The following is a 17,864-nucleotide window of genomic DNA, read 5'->3' on the forward strand; positions in this document are numbered from 1 at the left end:
CAAGCTCCTGCTCCTAAAAAAGGGACTGACGTCTTTCCTCAATAAATGTGGATACTAAGATCCTCAGAGGCTCAGACCCATCGCTTGGAAAGTATTCCCCCAGCTATAATGTCATATAAACTGGAGTTATTTAAAGGCCTCCAGTTTTTCTACAATGTCCATACCTTTTTAAATCTTTTACACAAGCACAACTCCAGAAGTAATGATCTCAGTTGACGCAAAAAAAAAAAAAAAAAAAAAAAGCCTTGGAGAGGGTTGAATTGAACTTGCTTTCTTTATTGGGGAAATTTATTTGTATGTTCCCTCAAGCAATTTGGAGAGTAAATGTAGTTGAAGCTTTCGTAATGGCTTCTGCTTTAAGGTTTTTATCCACTGTTTAACTACCTTGGTTATAAAATTGCCTCTCCTTTTCTGATTAAACTATGTATCTCCAAAAAAGGATTTGAATTAACATCTGGGCAAGTGACAACAGTTTCATATCGCTGGCACATGAACAGCGATGTTGATCGTCTATGTCCCTGTGCAAAATAAATTTAAAGAAAGGAATTTAAAGGAAAGCAGTGAGCACCTTTAAAGCAGCCAGGCTTTTTGTCAGCAATCTGATTAGAAATTCAATGCACGGTGGCGCCATTAGACAGTTCAGGCACATTTAACTCTCATGTGCCTGCAAAAACCTCCAGCACACAGTCCTTTGGCATCCATGTTCTCCCTCCCACGTTGTTTATCTTAACAAAGATTTTATTTCAAATTATCTTTTGTAGTGACAAGTGTTTACTTCACAAATAATGTGACACTGCAGGCGGGTTATTCCGGTATAATTGAGGCGTTCTGGCCCAGGGAGCCCTGCAGTATGGTAATTAAGACAAAGGCTGTTACGCAGCAACATCCAGGGGGACAAAAGAGGACGGGAAAGCTAGACATTCCAGGAAAAGCTTTGTGTCTCCTCCAGAAATGATATTAAACAGGTGTTAGATAGAACTACAAGGTGTCGTTGCTCTAGCTGTCTGAAAAAAGGTGTATAATGTGTATGTTCACAGCTTGTCTATTTTTGAGTGGCTAAATACATGTAAAAAAAAAAAAGAAAAAAAAAAGGTGGAATCCCTGAGGTGTGTTCAGGTTTTACTGTTTTACACTCAGAACATCTGGCTTCTTGTCAACATTAGAACAGTTGTTATGTAATCCTCCATATGTTCCACTCAGCTTCTATAAAGAGAGGAGTTTACTCATACACCTTAGAGGTAGCCTCAGTAGCAGCCTGACTGGAAAATAATTGGAAATACAAAGAGACCGAGAGGAGAGGAAAAGTTGGAGCAGGCAGTCTTAATTTTCCACCTCTTCCCTTCCTCTTTTGATCAGCTCTAAATCCCTCACCTGAGGTCATGCTCCAGTTCAGGCATCACGTCTCCACAGCAGATGTGATATATCAGAGCATGTTATCATCAACACCTCTGTCCGAGTCAGCTGCATATAGGAAACAAATGCAAACAAAGTAGTTTACAAAAACACTTGAAGGAAAATGTTTAAAACCAAGAAAATTCCTTTATGAAGAAAAAACATTGAGAATGATAAAGTAATAAGATGGGAAATTAAACAAACACAAAAGAAGCATGAAAGCTCCTTTTTGTTTTCACTTATTTATTAAGATGTAACATTCATCATTTGTGACTTGACTGGAACAATCAATTGTCCTTGATTTCATTTGTGAGATGAAAAAAGTGCCTAAATTTAGCCAATGGACTTTTTTTTTTTTTTTTTTTTTTCATATACTTTATTAATCCCGCGAGGGGAAATTCGGTTTTCACTCTGCATTTAATGGAGAGGTCTCAGAGTGAGGGGGCTGCCCACAGAGAGCGCCCCAGAGCAGTTGTTGGGGTTCGGTGCCTTGCTCAAGGGCACCTCGGCAGTGCTCAGGAAGTGGACTGGCACCTCTCCAGCTACCAGACCAATTTCCGGACTTGGTCCGTGCCGGGACTCGAACCGGCGACCCTCCGGTTCCCAACCCAAGTCCCTACAGACTGAGCTACTGCCGGACTTCATCAAATTATTGTATAACAGCCATTTGTGTGTGAGATTAAAAACCAAGCTTATTTGCTCAAGTGCTGCATTTGAATACCACTGACTTTGGGGCATTGTACTTACCTGAGATCAGATTCCACTTAATAAGATGTAAACCAACAGTTCTGGGAGGTTTGGTGAAGCAAACGTATCACTAAAGTTTGGTAAAGAACTCTTACTTCACTGTAGATTGACATTTAAACAACAAAATAACATCCAAAAAAGCAAAGTGAACCGTTGAAAAAGTGGGTCCCTTTTATACAGACCAGAGGCAAAATGACTCCAACACTAGGTTTAAATACTTCCTGGTTAAACCACAGTGTTACAATGATGGGTAAAGTTCAAAGACTGTTTAAGTTATGAAGAATAATTTAACACAAACTGACAATACCTCTTCAACATTAGCCCCCTAGCTTGATATATTCTCACAACAGCAGGTTTGAAACAAAATACAAAGAGAGAAATCATTGCCTTCTCCCCCATCCCAAAATGCCATTTGGTACAATCCAAATTGCCACCACCTGCTGGAGCAAGGGGCATATGTTCATGAGAGCACAACCATTAAACATGAAATTGATTTTCCTGACCGAAAAAGTAATTTAAAGCAAACAAAGAATAAAGAAAACAAATACTCCAATACAGCACTTATCACGTAAACCCAACAGAAAGGTAAAAAGAGTTTATTTTACCCGACTGGTGAGGAACAATGACTATTGATTAAGAATATACACAGTTAGATTTAAGGGATAGTATTAGTATTATATGTTTATAGTATTAGAATAATATGTTTTAAGTTGGATTGTGTGAGATACGCGAGGGCGCAGGAATCTCAGTTGGGTAGCTGGCTTTTTAAGGAAATATTTTAATGTCCATGGTTTGCTGCTCCTTTGTGCTACTTGACCTTGAAACCTTTACTCTACCTCACTTTGATTGCTTGGTCTGGACTGAGTGTGAATCTCGTCAGGGGGACCAATAACCAAAATTCTTAAGGGTGTTGCTGTTGCCTTGAGACTAGAACTTCACTATTGGTTATTAGGAGCGGTTAAAGTAATACGCAATCTACTCAGCTTCTGTACCTCTGAAAGTTATTGAGTTATGACAGGTTTTAAATTGGTTCCCATGTATAGTCAGATCATAGGCTGTTACTGCTGGAAAGGCTTTTGTCGCAGCCGTTACCTGGAGTGGGCTCTCCTTGGGTCTCTAACCCCCTAGTGGGTCCTAACCACTTTACAGCAGAGTGCCACTGCTGCAGTCTATGTTTCCCTCTCTGGTATTGGAACAATGGGGATTAGGAGCTTCTTACCTTGGATCCTCTAGTCCTGGTTCCTTCATGGTCTGAGGAAAGAGAAAGTATAGAATTCTAAAAAAGGGTTTGTTTTGTTGGAAAGTCCTTACAATGGAAGGTTTCATTTTATTTTTTATATACCACAATGGTTCAGAAATACAGAGTTTATTAAAACAGTAAAAAGCTCACAATTGAGTGCTGGCCCACAATGGGTGTTTGAAGCTAAAAGATTAACTAAGAGAGTCTTGTCACAAGTGTCAGTGAAAACTGGAAAATCAAGTGAAGACCGAAGAGAAGCTTGTGCTTCCCTGCTATATACTTGAGCTGACTCTCAGCATTTGCATAATAGAAACTTATTGTGGTTACATTTCTTGTTTCAGTAAGCAGTCTTTAGTGGAAAACAGATATGTGGTTATCTATATGTGTTACAAATGGCTATGTGAAATTCCCTTTTCTTAGCATGGTTACATTCTAGCAAGCAAACCAAAATTAAAAGTTTCATGAGGAGAAGACATCTGTGATCCTTCAACACCCTCCTTGACCAATGTTGAGCCTCACTAAAGGATGCAGTATGTTATGTACGGCATTCCAGTTGGCTGGACGCAGCACCCGTACCGTCCATTAGCATTGAATCTACATATGGAGACTCTGCAGGTTTTCTTTGTTTTCCCTGCCAGACCCTCTGGGTCCTGGATTGGTGGGATGTCCTCAACCAGGGTAGAGATGGATATTCTCGACCGCTTCCTCTGGTTCTTGTTCTGCCACATTGGAGCTCCTTCCTGGGTTGACGAAACTGATTTTCTCCCATTCGGCTTGACCCCTAGCCATTTCCTGATGGCTAACTTTTCTAGCTACCCACTTTTCCCATTGGTTCCTACCTACTTGAAAGAATTGAACCCTGGTGTCTGAGTCTTTTGATCTACTTTCTTTTCTTTCTGCTCCTATAGGGGAACCTGGTTCTTGGCCTTTTTGTACTTCTACTTTATCGTTATCTTGGATTGTTCTTTTCTTAGTAGGCCATGGGAAGAGTTCCCCCATTCTCCTTTTCCCTTGTGTTAAGGTGAATTCTATCTTTCCGTCTCTATTTTGATTTCTCCCATTCACTAACTCTACCCAACATGAGCAATTCCTAATTTTGTTCCATGTTGCTTGAACATTTCCCCACATGTCTTCGGTGGTAGTTATATGTTTAACTCAAGTACAGGTCAGGTTTTGGGAGTTATTTTGGACTTTCTTTATTATCCCATGAAGGGTGAAGCGTATTCTGTCGCTCCATACTTGGTGTATCAGGCTTTGACTAGTCCTCTTCGATTGCTCCTTTTCAGGTGCAAGCTACTACATAAGTTTTATCCAATCCCAATCTTCTTCTTCCGAGATGTTTTTGAATTCCCATCCTTGGGTAACTTATGATCTATTTATTTTTCCTGAGGGAATCAAAGCATCCCATTGGACTTCCCATTGGGTCTGATTGAACTGGGTAATGTTTTTGTCTCCCATGCTCTGGTTTCTGGGTCTACGAATCTCCAGCTAACCAGGTGTACCTCGTTCCTGGGTGTGGTGACCACGGTGTATTCTACAGTGGAGTATTCTAATGTACCACGTAAGTATCCCAGATATATGGGGAGTAAGAGGATGACGATGAGTGTAAACAGGGAATACGGAACTTTTTCCTCTTTTGATTCTCTACCATCCCTACTCTGGCCTCATCCATGGCCCTCTGTTCCTCCGGCTCCACTGGCTGGACGGGTGGGGTTTTTTTATTGCGCGCTCAGCTATTCCATTAGTGTTACTTTGATAAGGTATGCTATAAATGCCTTTTATTCCTAAAGTTTCTAATAGCTTTGACACGTTTTTGAATGGTGATCCATTATCCATTCTTAGTGTTTGTGCTTCTTTTCTTGTGGCGAAGAATCTCCCTATACAGTTAGATACTGTTCTTTTTATCTGTGTTTTTAAGGGAAATATTTCTCAATCCCCTCCAAAGTTGTCGACTATTAGTAGAAATAATTTATGGCCTAGTGTACCTTTATTTGGCATTACAGCTATGTCAGAGCTATAATGCTTGCCTGGCTCTGTTGCTAGCTCATCTACTTCTCTATTTCCTTCATACTTTTCACCTTGTTGGTCGGTGTGGCTGTAAACATGTTCTTCTGCGAGATCCTTTCCTTTTCTTAGGCCTGCTATTATTGTCCACAGACTGGCATGTTCTAAGGCCTTGCCTTTCTGATTGGTAAAATTCGTGCCCTGCCAAAATTCTAAGTCTTCTGTCAGTGCCCTATATACATAAAATGAATCTTTCACGAGCAGAATTGTTTTGTATTTACATTTATCTGCGTGGGCTAAGGCTTCCAGCACTGCTGTGACTTCAGCCGCTTGTGCTGTGCCATGGATGTAGCCACTAAATTAATTTCCACAACTGTGATATAAAGTATAAACATTATTCTAGTTTAAAAAGAGTGAAATGGGGCTATAAAATATGTCCAGTTGTCAATATTCTTACAATGACAAAAACATTGTTGCCCCATGTGGCCTACAGTTACATTTTTCATTGAAGACTGGAGTCTCAGATCTGGTTTTGCGCTTAGTCTCAGATTCTCAGATCTCATTATTCCAAAATGCACAGGTGTGAGATAACACTGCCACAAATCTAGCCTTTCACCAACAACTAATCAGTAATTTACATGAACAGTGCACACACTTTTCCCCTGAGGATGGTTGTGTTACCTCTGACAGAGTAATGTGCATGTTTCTATTTGCAGAAGAGAGAAGTCATTACTGTCCTCTGTTCTCACACATGCCTCTTGTGTAACGAGTTGAAGCCAGAGGTGTTATTCTATTCAACTGAGTCATTGGATGAAAAGAGGATTGCTGTGACGATTGCCCAGGGCAACTTTTCACTCTCACATGTATGCACAAGCAGGTTTATTTATCACCTAAACACGCAAACATACTACAATATAGCATGTCAGCAGAACAACATACAAATAAACAAAACTGCATATCATCTGTGTAATGACTTCTTCTACTGCTGATACATCCACACACAAATGGAGAACAAAGCGTGGGCTCTGGTCTGTGCTGACAAAGACGGAGTAGAACGTTGCGTCTGAACTTTCTCCCCCACTCCATCGTCGGAGTGGGCGATGAGTATGGGTGATGCAAGCTTAGGCGGAGGCAAATTCTCATTTCCCTGCTTCAAAAAGCCGGCAGATCTGTTGTGTTTCATGTGCTGACAGCCGAGGCTTTCCCTCTGCTCTGCTGGCGAACACAACCTGACCCAGAATCCACTGTGGGGGAGCCGCCAGCACTGACTGCAGGGATCGCCTTCTGTTCAGGCTCTGCTTTCATGTGAAAGTGTGAGCTAGGTGGGCATTAGTCTGTGGCAGGAGCAGAGTGGGTGTCGGGTTTCAGTGTAATACCACCAGCAATACAATAGCAATTAAAGCACCGGCATGATTAGGCTACCAAACCCGTTTTTTTTCTTCCCATTTTAATTCTCTTTCGTCTAATTCTCCCTGCTGGCATTAATTTCTTCCTTCCTCACCTCAGTCATCACTACAAGAGCTGAACCCCGCTGACCTACCGTTCACTTTAAGCCTGCAGTGGACCTGCCTCCTATCAGCACTAATTGAAGAATACAGCTGTAATTAACATCCAGTCTTCATTGACACAGCCTAATGAGCCTGCTTATCAAGTCAGGATATTTTCTGCAGCATGTGATGTTCTGTAGGTGATTAACTTATTATTTGCTTCACCATTGCTGTTTAACCCCACCCCCTCCTCCCCCAATACACACACACGCACACACACACACACATGTACAAACACTCAGGGATACATCGATTTGGGTAAATCCACTATAGCAGCTCCATGATTTATGGTCACTGTCAGGAGCTGCAGAATCAAAGAGGACGTCAAGGATCGATGCCCTGCATGCTCAAAATGATCATATGTTATATGTCACATGTAGAGAAATACTGTAGTCGATTTTACAATTGTAATATGAGGGATAATGATTTTTCTACAGGAACAGGATGCATACAAAAAGCTAGTAAAAGTATAAAAATTAACATGGGATGAAAATGGGACCTGTATGGAATCCGAATTCCGTCAGGAGAGAAAAAACAGTGCATGCCGGAGTTAGACTATTTCTTAACTGTGAATATCTCTGGCTTAATATCACAGACAAATACAATAGTGAAAAAGATGATACTGACAGCTGAGCCAAGCAGTAAACTCTGCTCAACATGAAGAGTCATCACCCTGCCCACTCGCTCACAGTCAAGGTTGATTTGCACCTTTTTGAGAACATCCTTGGAATATTTACGCGATTAAAAATGTTTTTTGAACAGGAACCTTTTTGAAGCACCCCCTTAAGCTGATTTATGGTTTTGTATTCATAGAAATAATTGAACAAGCAAAGCCTTTAAATTAAGTGTATGTATTTTGAAATGTCAGGAGGAAAGATTTGTGATTCGGCAAAACAAGAGGCCTTGTTGCAGCCTGCAATATATGCACAGAAAAGAATGAGGTGCCTCCCACCAGGGGATCAATAATAACCTCAGATACAGTAGATATGTAGGCAAATATGAATGTGTAAAACATTACCTTCAGCTGTCGCCTCGTGGGGCTGTGTTTGTGTGCGTAGTATGTAGTGACAGCGTGACTCACTGGACCCTGGGTCATCTGTCAGGCCTCTTTTCTCAGTGCTGACTGAATGCTCCTGCTTCTGTAAACATAGACAAATATGCTCTACAGGAGCACCTGCCACCCCGCAGCTCCACCATGCCTCAATCTAATGAATGTTTAAAGACACCATCAATCAAATCACAGACCAGATCAATAGACCACAGAGTGGATTTCATCAGTGCTACGCTGTGAGGTTTCCGCAGAAATATCTCTTCTGAACGGATGTCTTGTCAGGCAGCATCACTTCAACTGAGCTGGTTACAGCAATCAACCACGAAGACGGTAACAGAATTAAAGCAGCTGTCCATCCGGTGTGAGAATAAGTGTGATTAAAGAGGTTAGAGTGTTTGATGGCAACATGTCTTCTACGCAGAGCGAACTGAGCCGACATGGTTGAGTAAGACTTCTGATAGGTCAATCAGAACAAGACCCAAGTGGGCCATCAACGATTGAATCATTTTACAAACTACTGAGGTCGTCATGCAACAATTGAATGCCAGTTTTACCAGGTTCGGAAGCGAAGCACACACACACACACACACACACACACACACACACACACACACACACACACACACACACACACACACACACACACACACACACACACACACACACACACACACACACACACACACACACACACACACACACACACACACACACACACACACACACACTAACATGTTCATCTTCATGCAGCCAGTGATGGAAAGATAAAGGAGGGAGAGAGGGGGGGTTGGCATGCGACAAAGGCCCCGGGCCGATTTTGATTACAGTTGTAGAGTAGGACAAGGCCACCTTCCTGACTTTCCCTCTTTGACAGGCTGTCTGAATACCTGCAGGATTACGACCATATTAAAAAACAGATATTGCATCTCTTTCCACTTTTTCACTCTGCCTTCCATTAAAGCCAAACAACAACAAACACTCTGGATTTTTGGTACACTGAACAAACAAACCTGTATTTGTATTTCGCATTTGAAATTGAAATGATTGAAACCAGCTTCTTTGAGCTTTTGATTCTTTATAGTGGCATGGTGTATGTTGCTGTGTCCTTTAAGATTTACCCCCCAAAAAAACCTACATGTCATTTTCTATGATGAATTAACTTAATGATAATCAGCCAATATCTTCATCCAGCTAAAGATGTTAAAGAGCCTCCCTGAATCTATTTCACTTACCGCTAAGTGCTTCTGATTTCTCCCCTCTGCTGCTGATCTGAACTTTTCCACAATTTAAGCCCTTCCATCACTTAAGCCGTCATGGGTTATGTGTACTGTTCTGTCAGCCCTTAAGAAATATCTTAACTTCTTTGGTCTAGGAAGCTCTTTTAAAAAGGCTCGGGCTATGTCCACATTAACATGTTATACTTTTCATCCACATTTTATGTGGAAGAACAACTGTGTAATAGCGGCTTTAGCATTTCTGTAGCCGGACTAACGTGCAGCCAGTTGTAGACAGGAAGTAGATTTCTACTTCAAGGTTGGTTTCTGAATGCAGAAAATACTGCCAACAAAAAAACTCAGACCTGTGATGTTTTTGTCTAGAATAGAAACTCTCTTTTCCGACCCATACACATGCAAACCTCTATGTTTTTCAAACTGCCACAGAGCCAGGGTCCACTGTTTTAGATATGAAGTGCTAATGCAGCCTCTGGTTCACTCTGTGGTGATAATTCCGTCTAATTCAGCCAGCATGTGAAGTGTCCGTCCACTCAGACCCTCTGTGTGAAAATTCCACAAGAGTGGATCAATTTTACCCAGTGACAAACATAGAACTGTCCTCTCCCCATCTTTTCTTCACCCTTCAGCTTTTGGAAAAGCAAGAAATTACTTCAAAATCAGGCCCAGAATCTAGGCAGGAAGCAATTTCTCAGGTCAATGCTGCAGAGATAAGAAAAGGAGAGCGGAGAAACCCAATGAATCCAATTTGATTCTATTACATTAAGCTGGAAATGATGGGAGGTATACAAAATAGAGGTGATATCATGAGCAATGATTGAGGGAAAAATACAGATCAAATGTGATTAAAAAAAAAGAGTGGATGGATGTGATGAATATGAATTTCTCTTCTGTAAATATAATTAGGTCAGATTCATAGTCTGTTTAAAGGAGAAATGTCAAGAAGAAGAATGAAGACAATTTACTAAAAGTATGTCCTGTTGTTAGACTAAAATATCACTTTTGCCTTCAGGACAGCACGCTCATGTGAAGTGAGCAGGAACAAAGTACAGGGTAGGAGCACATGGACGGCTCAACACAGCCCGCGGCTCTGTGCGACACTGAACAAAAGTTCATTTTCAGGGTGATTTCATTCTGTAATTTCTCTGACTTGAATTTAAAAAAATGATGTGAGGACAACCTCGACCTTCCGCCTCTTAGTCCCAGTTCATCTCTGAACCAAGTCTTGTCAGACTTGCATCTTGCTTGAGGATCCTAAAGATGCCAACAAATAATAAAAAGAGGGTCATTTACCTCAAACGGGGTTAAAGGACAGCTCTAAAACCTGAATTCTGTCTCCATAACAGGTGGTTTATCTGGTGCACAGTGTCTCTGCTGTCCTCAAAGGGCATACAAACACATGGCTAATAATTATCATGTAATGTTAATGAAATAGCACCAATAGTTTACTATTGAATTGAAGTAAAAACAGGGATACCGTGTGTCTGTTTGGAAGATATTCAGCTACTGTTCGTCTCTTGTGGGTTAGGGACACGTTGACTTTTATCAACCTTGAACTAGAGGTCATGAGATTCTGGATATACGATGTGTTTGTGGCGTTTTAGCTGTTTTAACTTTTGTGAGTCCAGTAAAAGGAAGGAATAAGATTTTTACTGTTTTGACAAATGTGCCTAACAAACATTTGACATCCCTAAAGCAGGAATCGTGTTTATTTCGAAATGATGTAACACATTACAAAGTGAAGGGGTCGCTCGTATCGTTCGGCCACCAGAGAATTTTCACAGGAATCTGCAGCTCTAACTGGCTTTATGGATCTTTATCAAGTTACAGCTCCAGGGGAGAAGAGCAGGAGAACGGTACAGACGTTACAGATATGGTCTTCAATACGCAAGAGACATGAGTAGGAGGTTTGGTCAAAAATGATCATCGCGAAGCAACATTTTGTTTGTCTCAAAATAACAGATCCAGTAATGTCTTTGAAAAAAAATGGCACAGACTAATGGGAGGAAAACAAGAGGCAACTTTATACAAAAAGTGCAGACATCCTAGCAGACGACCAATATGTTCATTGACTTTGTAATATGATTACGATGTAAGTAATCAACTGAATAGATACATATTAAAATATATCACATTTAAATTAAATGGGTGGTGGTGGGATCTGATTATCATTAAGTGTCTGTTGGTTCCATGTTGTTGATTTTTTTTAACTCCGCATAATCCACAAATACCAGCACACATGTTAATATGCTGTTGCCTCCAACATCCTGCAATCCACAGCAAAAGCAACAAAAGAAAAGAATGTTTGCTGTTTTTCTCTTTTCGCCTGCCAAGAAAGAGATTTCATAGAGAAAAAATGAAGCAGTGGAGCTGTTTGGCTAAAAGCCTACAGGATTCTTTGAATCTCAAGGACATTTCCACGTCCTATACTCCGCTGAGTCCCCCTGCCTTTATCCGAGCCCAGCCCACCCAGCCCTATTGTATGGCTCTCAGTCGCAGAGAGCTTCCTGCTTTTCTAACCCAGCTGCTTAAAAAACAGAGAGCCGTGTAAGCCTGTGGAGCCGCGGGGATGGGAGATCCCTGGGGTAAAAGCTGCAAACATTTAGAAAAACTCTCGTTTGGCTTTTGGATCTTTTTTTCTTTCTTTCTTTCTGTGCCCCATTTTGAAAGTCAAGAGATTTTTAAGTCGCTCTTCACAGGAAATTGGCTTTTTAAAAAGTTGAAATACTGAGAGAACTTTGTGAGCCCAGCAGGTCTTATAAAACAGGGTCTTTAAAAGTTAAAAATGTCACAAGTGGCACTCAGAATGAGAAATGTTCTGCATTTTCAGAATGCCATGTGTTCATTCACATTCAGACTGAGAGTTAACGTCATATAAAAGGTTTAAAAAAACATATAAAAGGTACTATCAGGAAGAACAATCCTTGCTGCATTGTTGCCAGATGCAGAAAATGAACAATGAATTTAATCTATGCTCTCCATATGAGAAGCCCCCTCAGCCATGGCCATTAGATAAACTGTGCGACTTTCTATTGAATGATGTCTTTACCGCCTTCTCTCTGCTGCGAGATAAAGCTTTAAAACACATTGTTTTAGCAGGACAATAGTCAAATGTGGATCTTAAGATCAATTGTTTGATTTCACTTTAGAGTTCTTCTTAACCGCTTTCCTGCAATCCCAAACGAGCCAGACAGTCTCAGGGTACATCCAGACTAAATGTGTTGAGGTTTCTATTAAAAAATGACACTTCCATTGTGAACAGGAACGAAAAGAAGCCCCTCATGAGCTACCACACTTGGTTTAATTCTAAAGGATACATTTGTTTTCTTGTTCTAATAAAAAAAATTAGACAACATTTTGGGATTGAACAGACCCAGAGTTGCTCTTTATCAAATGTAGGGTTTATTAAAAAAAAAAAAAAAAAAAAAGGACAACAAGGGGAAGCTATTTTAAATATGGAGAATATAACAAATACAGAAAGAGCCGTGAGGTCACATTTTGGGATTTGAGTAGATTTGACTATTTTGGGATTTGACTATTAAAAATGTTGACAACAAACATAACATGAACAAAATAAGAGATGTTGTTTCATCCATTTCCAGGTAAAAAATGTATGACTTATAAGTCTTTAAACTAAGAACATTATTATTCCTGTCAGAAACTAACATGTATTATGCATTTGTCTTTACTCAGTTTCTGCCCTCCGATGCTTTCATGGGTCAAGGTCAAAATGGCAGCAGGCTAATAAAAATCCCACCTCTCTCCTTGATATGGTTGCTCCTTGTCTGTCTGTCTGTCTGTCTGTCTGTCTGTCTGTCTGTCTGTCTGTCTGTCTGTCTGTCTGTCTGTCTGTCTGTCTGTCTGTCTGTCTGTCTGTCTGTCTGCCTGCCTGTCTGCCTGCAGTTAAACATGCCTATAGAATTCCTTTTTTCTATTGAACAGCAGCAGTGCCACTCTTAGTCACTACCACCATGTGTTTCCAATAAACTGTATGTAGACATTTCTCATTTGGGTTGTCCAAGTAATTTAGTTCTTCAGACTGTTTTGCACAGTCGTTTCACTTTTTTTCTTCTTTTCAAAGATGAGCACCTGTGATGACCATGCAGTTTGTCCACGTGTCATCATTCAGGCCAACACTCCACGTTTGATAAACATTGAAACCAAAGCACAGAAGGGATGCTTCTTATGTACAATACACAAATAATTGACATCATATTACAAGCCGCAATCAAACTGCTCTCTCATATGTACACACACTAAGACTATACTCACTTTTGTTCTTTTTCCTCTGGAGTTTGCCTTGGATTGTGTCTTCATCAACATCATCAGTTCACTCTGTCTCTCTCCCACATTTCTGATAGATATTTTCATGGTTCGCCTCAAGCTTCAGAGAGCTGATAAGACAGAGAAAACAAAACATCTTTTTTTTTTTTTATGTGGGAAGCATAACCACCCACGCCAAACAAAGACTATGGGCACACAGAATACAATAGGGGGTACATGTACGTCTCCCAGCAGACTGGCCGACAAGACTTCAAATAAATCGTTGAAGGAAAATGAAATACTTTTTCTGTCTTATTTTCAAAAACATTTCTCAGTCCAGGCCCTGATGAAGTATCACATGCACGAACAGGTGAAGAAAATACAGAAAAAAATGTGATAGCGCCACAAAACACTGCGTTTAATAAAGCATTGTCATCATAGCAACGTGAAACAGCACTGTTAGAAACAGCCAGAGTTGATGGATTTTCCGCTTAAAAGCCCGCACCTGCTAGGGAGAACGAGGGAAATTTATTTGAGTTGCCTGCCACGCTGTCAACAACAGTCATCACACACAAAGGCTGTTGTCAGCCGCTGATGGCCAAGAATGTTTCTCACTGTCTGTGATTGAGGGAGCAAACGCAATAGATAAATCATCAGAGCGCTGCTCCAGTTCCACAGCTTCTCAAAGGCCATCTGTTAAAAAAAGACCTCCCTCTTACACATTTACACTTTTTATGCCCCTCCCCTGCTGCCTGCAGAGCCCCAACAGGCCACAGATGTTGTGAAAAGCCACAGGGACAACCCTGATCAGTTAACAGCAGACAGTCTAAAGCATCAGTGATCAAATGACTCGTATTAAAATCATCACTTCTGAATGTGACTGTTATATTGTTTGAGATTAAAACCAGAAAAAACATTACTAACTCTGTAAGTCTCTTCCTTTTTTAAGTCCATCACCGCTGTGAGTAGCAGTGTTGGTGTAATGAGGAATCTAATGAAGAGGGAGTTTTAGGTAAAGCATCATTTACTTCCTCCTGTCGACTGCAGCTGGCGCCACAGTTTGTCCATCACACGTTGCGAGAACAGGCGGAGATCTTAGTTATGATAAAACCCTTTTACTCTAATTAAGGATGCCAATTTAAGAACAGCTGCCTCAGCAAACGGACAGCAAGCATTTGCTTCACATGGAAACATTATGATGCCACCTCCAGAACCCCTTTCCCAGTAATCTTTGGGCTATTCAGAACTCGACTTCTTCATTACAAATGACTGTTTCTTGATATACTGTACATTACATAATTATTCTCCTCAAGAGTAAGTCTAGAGGTGGAGAGAGTTTCAGGGCTTTCCAAACAAGTTTCAAACTAAAAATCTACAATTGCAGCAACCAAAAACCTATACTGAACTAAATTTATTTCTGAATCAAGAAAGAAAAACTAATCACAAACTCAAAATATTACAATTTTGGCCTTTAAATCCCTGGTTACGACGAGAAAAAAGAGACAACTAAGCACTGGAAATGAGACATTTTTAAATTAATATTCAAAATAGATCTTTATCGACTTGTCATACAGTGTCAGGTCAGCATCCTCTCAAATTACAGTTTTTTTTTAAAGCCTTTAAAGCCTTCTGCCTGCCCCATAGGAGTCATCAATAACACTTAACACGCTATCACATCCACCGTGCAATCAATCAATTAAACATTGTTTGTATAGTGCCAATTCTCAACAAATCGTTATCTTGAGACGCTTTACAAATAGCAGGTAAAGACCTTACTCATGTTATATTTCAAAAGAAAAATGGGATATTGGGAGATGGGATAAGATGCAAGACAAAGGCCGTGCATGAATGAGGACAGCGGTAGATGTGGAGACGACACAGTCTGATGGTTATGACTGGGCGTCAGGGACATCGGCGGTATTTGTAACACTGCAACAAGCAGGGCGTAAGATACTCTCCTAAAAGTGTTGCCTAATGTGAAAGTGCCATCGATACTGTGACTGTAATCTTGTCATATTTGCCGCTTTTTAATGCAGTTGTAAATAAAAAGCCTTCCAGGTAAGCTCGTCTGGCAGTAAGGAAGTCCATTAACCCATAGTGAGACCACCAGACCACTCTCCCTGAAGCGAGGAAGAGATGTGCTTGCTAAGTGTGATTGAAGAACAATACGTCAGGCTTTTATAGCAGGTGGATGTCCCTTCTCTAGAGAGAAGATATCAGGTCAGTCTGCTCGTCACGTCTGGCGTTATATAATAAAGCTATGAAGACAGTGGAGGTGCTCCCACAGTGAAAACACATTACTTTCCAGGCACAATTTGCTGGCAATAAAGTCTGTGAAGCTAAAATATTTTATGCAACAAGTAGTGAATAAATGAAAGCTTTTAGATACATTAATCTACACCTTCAACAAGCTGGTTAAGAAAAATGGAGCCTATGAGCACTGCTGTGTTTTTTCCTTTGGTGAGGTCTTTGTGAGAAATTACTATTCCTACACTGGACTCCTGCCACCTCAGCAGCATCAAAGACAGTTTATAGTTCAATTACAGCCGGGCAAGTTCAATCTCAGGGGGAATCGACTGTTGCCAGCTGATAAGCTCTGCTGCTGCAGCTTAATACACCTACAGAATAACAGTTACCTTTTAGCGTGGTACTACTGCAAGCTAACTAACCAACGATGAACAATTGAACAATAAGAGGTGTGTCAGAGAGGAGAGACCAGAAGAAAAGACTAAGTAAAACTACCTTGATGATATACAGTATGTATGTTGGAGCACTATAAGTGGAGTGTTGGGATGGTTGTGATGAGACTACAATGATCTTGCTACTCTCGCTTCGAGCTAGGGCTGTTGAATAAACATACATGTGCTCCATTATGCTGGTGCTGAATTTCAAAGACACATGCCTGTACTAAAGCGCTGCACAGACACACCTAATGATGCATTTCCGTGACTGAAAGGTTGGCTCAAGCATTAACCAGTTTTTGCTGTCTCTGTACAGAGGTACTCTGCTTTCATGCTAGATGCTGGATTCAGCTGTGGAGGGGATAATTATCCCTGCTGGTGGCATGGATCTGCTTAAAGCAAAGTGAGCGACGCAGGGAAAAGTGGATGCAGAGCTATAATTTATGAGGAAAAAGCAGCGAGCTGAAGGGTAACCAAGATGTATTAACTATGACAACAAAGGAGATTCTTCAACTTTACTTCCTGAAATGGTTTAATGTTGAATGAGTTGATATAATGCAGAGTGAAAAAGCTGGTCATACCTCACTAAAGTGGAACATCTTCTTATACATCTGTGAAGAGAAGACACAGTCGGCTCCTCGTCCCCCTCTGGACCAATGGCTCTGCAGAGTAGAGGAAGTATCATATTAACACCAGGCTAATAGGACATCTTGAAATGTCAACTATCACATTCATAATCCCTTTTTATACAGTGTTTTCCTTAGGGATTGTCTTTTCTTCAGTTTAAGATTGATAGATGACATCATTGATTTTGGTTTTAAAGTGCACTTTAAAAGTTCATTTCACCTTATTTTAGTCTCTTGGGAAACTTACATTCAAACTCTTGGATTTTGGCAGAAAAAGTACAAGACATTTGAGACATTGGTGTGGGCTGCATTTTATTTGGTTGGTTGGTGCAGATGCAAGAATGTGGCTCGAGGTTAGCATACCTCACTAACACAACTAGTTACACTTGTGTTCCTATTTATTGTCAATTAATAATGGCTACCGTGAGAAAGGGCTAACAGGATAGGTTTACATTGAAGAGTCCAGTCATTGCAATACAAGGACAGGAAAAGGGACAACTCCACAGTAAAGTAAAACAAGTGCGAAATAGGCTATTGTCCAAAAAAAAATCTTAAGGAAGGCTGCATTAATTAAAATTGACCAGCATTGTTCTTTAACTGCCAACCCAGTGATTTAAAATCTTTTAAGGGGCATACTGAAAAACACAGAGACAAATGAGTAGGAATATGTCAAAAGATTTCACACAACACTCACATTTATTATCAATACTATTTTTCTTATTGCTGCCTACACGACCACATGACTAGCCTCCCTGGAGTTTACGCAAGCTTTTTTATATTTGAATATTTTGGCTCCTTCTTTCCTCTTGTCCGACGCAAACAGTTCAGCGGTTCGTGTACGCCACCTGGTGTTGACTGTTCTGATTTAAGTGTGAGAAAGGTGTCATAAAAGCATGGCATGAAAAATAAAAACATGGCAGTGAGCACGCGCTTAACACAGACTCACATCGACAACATACCTAAAGAGGCGCGTGGTCAAATCTACACACGTGCTTATGATTGCTGAAAGGTACCGTATTACAAGTCCCAAGAGCCTAATATCTGAACTTTACAAACGAGTGTTGTCAATAACAAAAAAAAA

The 17,864-nt window shown here is 40.6% G+C and overlaps 2 long non-coding RNA genes across 2 annotated transcripts in view; both read right to left on the bottom strand.

Moving 5' to 3' along the window:
* LOC306838189 overlaps window positions 1-2,330 on the bottom strand; it is a 68,611-nt gene extending 66,281 nt beyond the window's left edge. The window contains exons 1-2 of the long non-coding RNA XR_013781045.1: window positions 2,140-2,330; window positions 1,372-1,461 (exon numbers count right to left, since the gene is read on the bottom strand). This is a non-coding gene — a long non-coding RNA (uncharacterized lncRNA). The remainder of the gene's footprint in view (window positions 1-1,371; window positions 1,462-2,139) is intronic.
* An 11,165-nt stretch (window positions 2,331-13,495) lies between these two features.
* LOC306837973 lies at window positions 13,496-17,579 on the bottom strand. Its single transcript, XR_013781012.1, has 3 exons — window positions 17,478-17,579; window positions 16,739-16,819; window positions 13,496-13,607 (listed from the first exon to the last, which is right to left on the bottom strand). It is a non-coding gene; the product is annotated as an uncharacterized lncRNA (long non-coding RNA).
* Between the last annotated feature and the right edge of the window lie 285 nt (window positions 17,580-17,864).

The sequence above is a fragment of the Symphodus melops genome (genome assembly GCF_947650265.1).
Source record: "Symphodus melops genome assembly, chromosome: 17".
Classification (NCBI taxonomy): Eukaryota; Metazoa; Chordata; class Actinopteri; order Labriformes; family Labridae; genus Symphodus; species Symphodus melops.